We start from the raw sequence: 10,526 nt of genomic DNA, 5'->3' as shown, positions 1-10,526 counted from the left end.
GGAGCGGCTCTTGGTTTTTTGCTAGCCTTATTCCCTTATACTTCAAGATAAATATTTAATACATATTATTAAATATAATACTTGGAGTATTGGATATTAATTTTAATCTTTACATTTTTGGTGACCTGAAGGAATTCAAGAACTTGGCTTTTCTTTTTTTCCTTTTCTTTAAAGCTAGCAGCTGGGTTACAGCTGAGCAACCAGCAGTTTAAAACTGCTACTGGTTTGCAACCAAAGCTGTTTTTCTGCTGGAAGTTTTCAAACCCCTGCTCCAGCCACCCAGCTGTGGCTCATTCCTCTAGCTCTCCTTCCACCTTCTGAGCCTCTGGCAGCTGAGTATTTTTACACCCTGGCCTGCCTGCCACTCTCCTACTGGCCGGGCTATATTAAGCAACTACAATATACCAAGTATTGCAGTAGGCATTGGGGAAATAAAGACAAAAATAAAAACAGGATCTTACAAAATTATGTAAAGAATGTCGAAAAAACACCAGGGAGTCCTTGGAAAGAACTGGGAGGGAGTCATAGGAGGGGGCAGGGAGTGCCTCCGGCTTAAGCTGGGTAAGCCCAGGGTGGTCCCACAGCCAAGCCTAGAGGAAGAGGATGACTAGTTGCTCAACTTAGCTAACATGCCAGAAGGATGTCTGGAGCCCCGGAGGCTGGAGCTCCTAGGGCAAGTGACTGGGATGGCACCAAAGGAAACTGGAGTCCATGGGCCGAATCCCCCGTCTGCCGGTCCACATGGAGAACCTTTGGGTATCTTTGATTTATTTAACTCATAAATTTATGGAGCTCATCAAATCTGCTCCTGGTGGAGTTCTTGATTTAAATGAAGTTGCAACAACATTGGGAGTACGGAAACGAAGAGTATATGACATCACCAATGTATTAGATGGGATCAACCTCATTCAAAAAAGATCTAAGAATCATATTCAATGGATTGGATCTGATCTTGGTGGTATTGGATCAAAAGTACCCCAACAAAAGAAGATAAGGCATGAACTTACTTATTTAACAGCAATGGAAAAGGCTTTGGATGAGTTAATTAAGGACTGTGCTCAGCAACTGATTGAACTAAGAGATGACAAAGAAAATGAAAGATTAGCTTATGTGACCTATCAAGATATCCATAGTATTCAAGCGTAACATGAACAGATTGTCATTACTGTCAAGGCTCCAGAAGAAATGAAATTGGTAGTAGTGCCAACTCCTAAAGAAGACTGCATAACAGTTCATATAAAGAGCACAAAGGGACCTATTGATGTTTATTTGTGTGAAGTGGAACAAGATAACATAAGTACCAAAACATTTGAAGAAATGAGCACTGCTTTATCTGAAAGTAAGTCTACAGTTCATCTTGATCAAGAAGGGAAATCTGCAGCACAGTGAATCAAGTGAAAAAACTACCTGAATTGTCTTGAAATTAAAATTCTGGAATGATTTCAACAATTTTTGTCAATTTGGCTTAATTTCTTCTTTGGCGAGATTTGTTTGGACTTTAAAAAAATCAGCCATGGAGGATTTCTGTGCCCAGTTTGACATCAACATTAAGGCCAATAGTCTTCGCCATTCTCTTGTTACATCAATGGCTCAGTTTATAAACAATTATGAAAGTGTAATTTGGTGTTTACTTAAGTAAAGCAAAGGACTTTCTCTACTGAAAATATTTCATGAAAAAAATCTTCTAGAGAACAAATTTGTTACTACTAAAACATTTGGACTAATCTGAAATTGAAGAACACAATATGTCATTAACTTCTTTCTTTACAATGCAAAATATGTACTAAGTGAAATTATGCTTTCCATCATGTGAGTACTGTTTGCATTGCTTGCAGTCAGCTGTTAAATAGTAAAGGTGTACACAATAAAATTAAACATGAATGCTCCTGTATATATCTGTATAATGTTTAGATAACTCATGAAAAATGTGAAGCATACATAAAATTTTCACTTCGTATAGCAAAAAATAAAATGTAAATATAAAAAATTAAAAAAAAAAAGAATGTCGAAAAAAGAACATTTTAAATATCAGTTCATGGACCATTATATTTTGTTAAGGTTGTGTGGCAAAACTGTAAAGTAGATTAGCTCCAATAGTGACTCTGGGAAATTTAATTTAAAATGTTTTTTCATTTAAAAAAAATTTTTAACTTAATTGCCATTCTAAACCTGTTGTTCTCGGGACAAATTCTGTGCCATTACTGTATTTTAAAGCCAAAAAAGTTTTTTACTATAGAACCAACTTTTGGACATTTTTGGAGATGATGGTCCTTGTGTATATAACAGTTCATCTTTTGACTAGGCATTTTCACTGGCTGGCCCATGTCTAAAATTCTCATTCTCATCTCTGACTCCAGGCTTCTCTGGATTCTTTCAATTCTAAGAGAAAGACCCACCTTCTGCAAGAAGCCTTTTCCAATTGTCCTTAATTTCATTGTCTTCCCACTGAGATATCTCTAACTTACCTTGGTTAGATTTTGTTTATAGTATTTTGAATGTTTCCCTGCTAGAATATGAGATCTTTGAGAGCAGGAATTATTTTTTTGCCTTTGCAATCATAGAGTTTAGTAGAATGCATGGACAGAATAGGTGCTTAACAAATGCTTAATTGATTGTGTTTTCGACTCACAGGGTATATATAAAAACTACTTGCAAAGTTTCAAGAAAGGAAACACCAAATGTTAGCACTCCATGAAGTGGATGACTGGCAAATGCAAAAATTAATTAAAACTTTCAACAAATCAATGAGGCTATTTTGGAAATAAACATTTGAATTCACTAAGGGATTATATTATAGTTGAGGTTTTTTAAAGCAGCCATAAGTTATTAGTTAAATTCCTACATTAGTTTCTTACACTACAAATAAAATCGGTGTCTTGAAAAGGGTCCCAAAACTTTTTTTTTTAAATAACCCCATATAACTAAATGTTAAAGTGTGTTCACTGCACACCAAACATTAAATTAGAGTATCTGGAATGCCACTTCTGAAAGACTGCAGACTCCTTGATGTGGTAGATCCCTAACTAGGGGGAGATAACTACTTACTCAAGGGAACTGGGTCTTATTCAAATACTGTTAAACATGAAGGTAAATCGTGTCAATTTTAAAATGCATTTTGCTATTGCAAGGAGGCTGGGCAAATACTTTGTCTCTTTCATGCACTAAATCCTCTTCAGTCTAAAGTGAAGGATAGGAGGTTGTGGTTGGATAGAGAAATTTCAGAGTTCCCAATGCCTTAGGTGGACTGTTTATGGATGATGACCCACAATTGATTGATGTTATAAGAGACCCTTTATGTGACTGAAAGGGAGACACCCTGGGAGCTAGGGTGGTGATAAAATGGGAAGCCATGGTCCCCAAGAATAAGTGAAGAAGTTGATGTGAGGTAGGTGATGAGCTAGGAAGAAGAATGTCTTCTTGGACAGGATCTGGATAGTTTGATATATCTGTAGAGAGAGAATGCCAGAAGAGACACTGTTGAAGGGGTCTGGAAATGGAGGTGGGAAGCACTTTCTCCTTAACAAAAGGAGAATTATTGAGGATAGGGGACATAAGTAATTGCTCCTAGGATCTAAAGACTGTAATGTAGCTTATGATTGTAATAGACTACTACTGCCCTACAAGAAATGATCAGATTTTTTTTAAACCCTTACCTTCCATTTTGGAGTCAATAATGTGTATTGGTTCCAAGGCAGAAAAGCAATAAGGGCTGGCAATGGAGGTTAAGTGACTTGACCAGGTCACACAGCTGGAAAGTGTCTGAGGCCAGATTTGAACCTAGGTCTGACTCTCAATCCACTGAGCCACCCAGCTGCCCCCTGATCAGATTTTTTTTAATGGAAAAACTGACCTGAAATTATGAAGAGTGAAATGAACAGAACCAAGAGAACAACATATATAACAAGAGAAATATTGTTTGAAGAATGACATGTATGTCTGTCTCCACAGAAAGAACTGATGAATAAAAACTAGCAAGACATGGTTTTATATATAAATATAACTTTTTGTCAAATGATACCTTTTCTAGTGTGTGGAAGCAAGTGAGAGAAGAAAATACCTGGGAATTTTAATTTTAAAAACTAATTGAATAATAAATTTAAAAAGAAAGATCAACCAGGAGATAAAGCTCAAAAGAAGAAAGACTGACCAGTACAGGGGAGGCCTTGGAAACAGCAGAGAGGAGCCAGGATTATGTCTCTGCTTGGCCCCACATCTGTGGTGGGCAAAAGATAAGGGTTCCAAGAGAACACAAGGGAAAAGTAGGGTTGTGGGCTAGAAACTTAGGAAAAGAGACAACTGATAGTGGATAGGAATAATAGATTGGGAGTGTGGCAGAGGAATTATTTTTTGTGGTTTGTTTATTTTTTAAGTAACCTCTATTTTTTTTTCAATCTCCAAATTGTTATTTCAGAAAATTAGAGGAGCAAGTTAGCTTGTCTTAGGACAGTGATGGTGAACCTATAGCAATAGGTATCAAAGATGGCCCACAAAGCACTCTCTGTGGGCATGCAGCCACTCTCCCCTCTCCCATCTCTAGTTTGTTACTAGAAAAGCAGAAGGATTGGGCAGAGGTGCTCCCCTCCCTCTTTCCACCATGTCTGACATTTTTTTTTTCATATCACCCACCCCTCCCCCCCAGCAGCCCAATGGAATCACATCCTCCCTCCTCTGTGTGGGGTAAGGAGGAGTGGAGCACATGCAGCACTTGGTCTCTGGAGGGGTGGGGTGGTGCCTGGAACTCCATCCCTAAAAGGTTCTCTATCACTGTCTTTGGGTAATAGATTTGTCACTTCCTTCTGAGTAAACAACTAGGTGTCTTACCCATTACAAAGACATTTCAAAGAGGTCTAATCAATCTTGCCAGTACCTAGCAGGGATATGGCTCAAGAGAATCAGAAGAATCATTCAAAGGTTGGGCTGCAGCAGACTCAACAGCTTGGCCCCAATCCCAAAGATTTGCATAGAGCAGGATGTAGTAGAAGAACCAGGAAGAATGAGAAAGCAGGGCCTATCTCGAGTATACTCATGGAGATAAGTGGCTGAAATCTAACTATCAATTCTGATACAGACTCAGAAAAGCAAAATTAAATTGCCTCTTCTCTTCCCTAAACAGGGAATTTAGGGTCAAAGGTCTGATATGTCCAACTACCCTCTACCATGTTTGTTTCTGAAGTCTTTCCATGGAATAAAACTGTTGATTCACCACAACTTTATAGGAGAATTTTACTTAAGGGATACAAAGAGACAGCTGGGCAGGTTAGAGAGAAGATAGAAAGATAGATGATAGACCATGTAGCCCTTCTGCCCAGAGGGTTTATGAGGGTGCAGCCACGGTGCAGACCACAGCTTCTTGGGTCCTAAGCACCAAAGCAGTCCCTGTCCTCAGTGGCTAAGTGCTGTTTATGAAGTGGACTCTGTGAAGAGAGAATTAGACTCTCAGTTTATTTTTAATATGTAATCAATCAGCAAACTTTAATCAAATCAAGAACTTAAAGTACCCCTACTCAGTACCTAGCTAACCATTAAGTAAGAGAACTCACAAGTTACTAGTTGGCCACAAGCACTGCCCCTAGGCAAATTGGGAGACTGTGATTGGTTCCCAAGTGGGAGAGAAACAGGAAGTGATTCGGGAAAAAGGACTATTAAAGGCAAGACCAAAGGGCAGATTCACTCTTTGCTTCTCTAGTGCTTCAGAAAGGAGATCCTCTCTTGGTTGGTGCTTCAGTGGGACACTCTCTTCAGCATGAGTTCTGGTGAGATTCTTAGCAGTCTTAGTCTCATGTATGCTGAAGGCTCTAGGCGGTTTTTCAGCATCTCCTGGCTCTTCAGATTTCAGCTTCCTAATTAGGACTTTGGATTCTGGTGAGAATCATTTTCAGATCTGCATTTGCAGTCTAGGATTAGGATATTTGTAGCTAAGTGATTTTTTCCCTACCTCTTTCCTATACTTCATATCTCTACCCAGTTGTAAATAAAAGCCACTAACAGATTTTCTGACTTAAGGATAAATATTTTATAAATGATGACCACAATCTTACTTTTATAAGTCCCAAATTTAGTCAAACCTAATTTTAAATCTTACAACACAAATTAGTATGATACAAGTTAAGATGTGACAAAGGCAAAGGATGACATACTGTAAGGAAATTTGAAGAGTGAGATCATTTTAAGTGAAAAGATCAGGGACACTTGAAATTGATTGGGGCTAGCGAACAGAAGTAAGACAAACTGGGGAAAGAGTAGTTTATTTTGGATAAACATAAATGATATAAAAGGTAAGTAGGAACCATATTGAGATGATATTATTATGGAGATAATAGGGAGCTCCTAGACTGAGCAGCTGAGTGATTAAGTGAGTAGAATGCTCGACCTGGAATTGGGAAGACTCCTCTTCCTCAGTTCAAATCTGACCTCAAATCTGACCTCTGCTAGTAAGTGTACTAGCAGTGGGCAAACCACTTAACTTCATTTGCTTAATTTCCTTATCTATAAAATGAGCTGGATCAGGAAATGGCAAACTACGATGTCTGCCAAGAAAACTCCAAACAGTGTAATGAAGAGTCAGACAACTGAGAAATGACTGAACAACAATAACAGACCTCAGCCCTGGAAATGTTTGAAGTACTGGGAGAAAATTTACTCTTGCTTTGGAGGGCAGAAATTATAGGTATATAGATTAAATTTGGCATAAAGTAGAAATGTCTAATAGCTAGAATTATGTAACATTGGAATGTGCTACCTCAAAAAGTAATGAGTTCTCTATTACTGAAAGTATTCAAGCAAAATGATATGATGCTCCAATTATGGTTCCAACATTCCAGAAACTAAATCTATTTGAAAGTTATGATACCTCAATTCTTAAATATTCATTTATGAGAAAATGCCCAAATGGTGCTTGGTTTCAAACCACAGAAAATTTCTTATTATTAAATTACCTAAATGTTTGAAACAGTTTGTTAGCTAATGTTGCCATGATAGCAAAAGCATCCAAACTGAATTTTTTAAAATTTTAAGCAAAGTCCAGGTAGGATCGAAAGATTGAAAGTCTGACAAGTTAAAGGGGAAATACGTAAGTCATTATAAAATACAGAGATATAATAAAAGTTTACTACTAAACAGATAATAGTTGTGCTAAAATGTTATTTTTATAAAATCTGACTCAGTTATTCCAAAACTCATAGATCATGGTACTAAATATATATTTGCTCATGTAAAAGTGAGACATTAAAATGTGTCTTATCTTTTACAGCACTGACATTTTCATTTGATTTCCATAAATGTTTAAATAGCTCTGGTTTCTGAAAGCTCTGGTAATTGGGAACAGAATGGCAGACTGAATTGTTGTCCATGTTGCCCAATGCTGTGCTCTGTGCTGATATACTTGACGTGGAACAACGACCTCTATAGTATCAGCAAAGGCATGTTTCAGAGCCATCTTATCTGTCCTGTCCCATCCCATCCCAACCCACCTCCTCAGCCCCATCCCATCCCATCTCATCCCATGCCACCCCAGGCTTTTCCCTGTAGAGAATATGGCCCTAGAAATGGCATCAGCCAGAGGCATTAGTGAGGGAGGAAGTTTTGGAACTGAATTTCTTAGAGAGAATAGTCATTTGTTACTCTTGAGATGGAGAAGTAGCAAGTGACTAAGCTCTGAAGCAGAGGAGTGAACCTGAATCTTGTCCACCATTGTTCCTTGGAATACTGTATCCCACACATATTCAACAGGATGGCCCCTCCACCCCATGTGTATTTTCCTTTGGGGAAGAATCTCAACCTCAAGGACTATATAGACTTATGGGGGATGGAGGGTAGGATTCACTAGAGGGAAGGAAAATTGTCTTATTTTGGGGCTTGGGAAGTGAATCCTTTGTGTTTTATATCTTTAGTAGGTTAATGATAGAAATTTTTTCTTTATCTGTATATGGATAGTCTCAATGTTTGCATTGGACCCATTATCTCCAAATGTCTGCACTGGGGTTAAGGAGAAGGGCTAAGGGCCATTTTTGCTCTATTTTTTTAGAAACCCAGTCATGACCATGAAATAAACAATGAGAAACTCATGGAAAATGCTCTAGGGTTGAACTCAATCTATGTAAACTCAAGAGTTTAGAGTTTGGGATCATAATTTATATCACCCAGGATACTGCCTACAATGGTTCAAATTGACAGTCTGATTTATCAAAGGAGACAGGGAGAGAAACAAGCAATTATTAAGCACCTACAGTGTTAAGCACTTTAATACATCTCATTTGATCCTCATAACATCCCTATGAAGTAGGTGCCGTTATTGTTCCCAACTTACAGCTGGGGAAACTGAGGCAACTAGCAGTTAACTAACTTGTCCAGGGTCACACACCCAGTGTCTGAGGCCAAATTTGAACTCCTGACTTTGAGTTGGGCACTTTATCTCCTGTACCACCTCACTGTGCAATTAACATTGGAAACTTATTTATGCTTTGAGTTCATTTTATATTTTTATGTATGTATGTGTGTGTACATATATATATATATATATATATATATATATTATTCAATAACTTGGATGAGATCCTAACCTTGGAATTATTTCATTTTAGTTTATTTTGATCCATTCATCCTCTCTCCCATTTAGAAATTTTCTCATAGAAATTAATTTCCTTTGGAAAAAAAAAAGCTCTGTTGTCCCCCAGGAAGAAAATTGAACTGAGCAACAATATCTGATGCTTTATTCCCTCTAACTTATGTATGATACTACTTCACTATGCTGGAGTATGCCACTGATTTAGAATAGCATCTATCCACTACCTTAGTCAGATATATTAGACTGTGAGCTCCTAGAAAACAGAGGCTATTTGGGGCCTTCCTTCCTTCCTTCCTTCCTTCCTTCCTTCCTTCCTTCCTTCCTTCCTTCCTTCCTTCCTTCCTCCCTTCCTCCCTTCCTCCCTTCCTCCCTTCCTCCCTTCCTCCCTCCCTCCCTCCCTCCCTCCCTCCCTCCCTCCCTCCCTTCCTTCCTTCCTTCCTTCCTTCCTTCCTTCCTTCCTTCCTTCCTTCCTTCCTTCCTTCCTTCCTTCCTTCCTTCCTTCCTTCCTTCCTTCCTTCCTTCCTTCCTTCCTTCCTTTTTTTTAATGCCCAGCAGTTTAAACAGTGCTTAAATTGGAGTTGACCAACTGACTAAATTCAGAAAAATCTATTGTCTAAGGGTACCATTCTCATGATTGTTTACTTTGCAACTCATTGCTGCTCAATGTACTTCAGATTTTTAGGAGAGTCATATTTGAACCCAGGACCTCCCAACTCTAGCCCTGACTTTTTATCCACTGAGCCACCTAGTTAGCCTCTACTATTCACTTTTCTCTGCTTAGATCTCAAATTGTTTGTAAAACAGGGTCAACTTAGAGAATAGATTTTCTTTTTGAGCTTTGACCTGAAAGACAGAAAATATATTCATTTATCAAGTTACTTTTTAAACAGGTATAATATTGGTCAAAATAAACTCCAGGAGAGTACTTGTCTCTGGGCTGAATTTCCTTTATATTGTATTCTTTAAAATATGCATGAAATTATAGTCTTGGACTTTCCTTTTTCATACACAAACTAATCATTATGAAACCGAATAATGATCCCTGAGGGAAAAACCACATAGGAGGCAAAGGGGACGGGGCATAGGGTGAGGGTGCTGAAACAACAGCCATCTTTCATGGACTGTATGGAGACAATTATCTGCTGGATTTGTGCACTGGACTTTATGGCTTGAAGCCTTTAGGAGTGGATGCCATAGGGCACGAATGCATAATTGTGTACTGTAATACCTAGTCCACAGGCTACATATCTTTCTTAAGACTAAAAATGCAAGCTTTATGTGTTTTATTTTATTGATATGATGACATGACTTACACACAGCAAGGGGGAAAGTAAACAGTGCCAGAAAAATGAAGAAAAGTTCAGTGAGGTGCTGAGACTAAAAAGTTTACTATAATCCTTGTGACAGAAACCCTTTCACATTTTTTTTCCATTGGTTGCATGCATACAATATACAGTAGTTAACTTTAGTATTTCCCCCTGAGTGCAATAAATGAAGGGGGGAGGGAAAGGTTTCTTTAAAATTGGACATTTAATTATTGCTTCTCTCCCATGGGATGTGAGATGGGCTCTTCAGCGGTTTGTTTACAGAGGGAAATTTGTTTGTTTTAAATTTCATATATTGAAACATAGCCTTAAACCTAAGGAAAGTTTATGTTTGCAGACATCCAATTAATTCTGTGCCCTTTCCCCCATTTTGTTAGTGCTGCATTTTGAAAAGTACTGAAGAGACCAGGTATAGCATTGCCAGAAATAGGGCTAACTTCTCAACAGCCTATGGACGTGAAAGCAGCTAGGATATCAGAGGGGAGAAATGATCTTTAATCAGCTGTCTGTAGATCATTGGATGGACCACACTTTTGTGCCATAGATGGTTGAGGTTGTTTTGTGAGGATGGGTGAAACCAGGTAAATAGAGGTTACGGGTAATGTTACATTTTTTTGAGTAATCATGTATGATTGATA

General features: G+C 38.2%; 1 pseudogene; it reads left to right on the top strand.

Moving 5' to 3' along the window:
- The first annotated feature begins 681 nt into the window (after window positions 1-681).
- Window positions 682-1,498, top strand: LOC103096829 (transcription factor E2F6-like; annotated as a pseudogene).
- The last annotated feature ends 9,028 nt before the right edge of the window (window positions 1,499-10,526 follow it).

The sequence above is a fragment of the Monodelphis domestica genome, chromosome 3 (genome assembly GCF_027887165.1).
Source record: "Monodelphis domestica isolate mMonDom1 chromosome 3, mMonDom1.pri, whole genome shotgun sequence".
Classification (NCBI taxonomy): domain Eukaryota; kingdom Metazoa; phylum Chordata; class Mammalia; order Didelphimorphia; family Didelphidae; genus Monodelphis; species Monodelphis domestica.
This window is presented reverse-complemented; position numbering and strand designations above follow the sequence as displayed.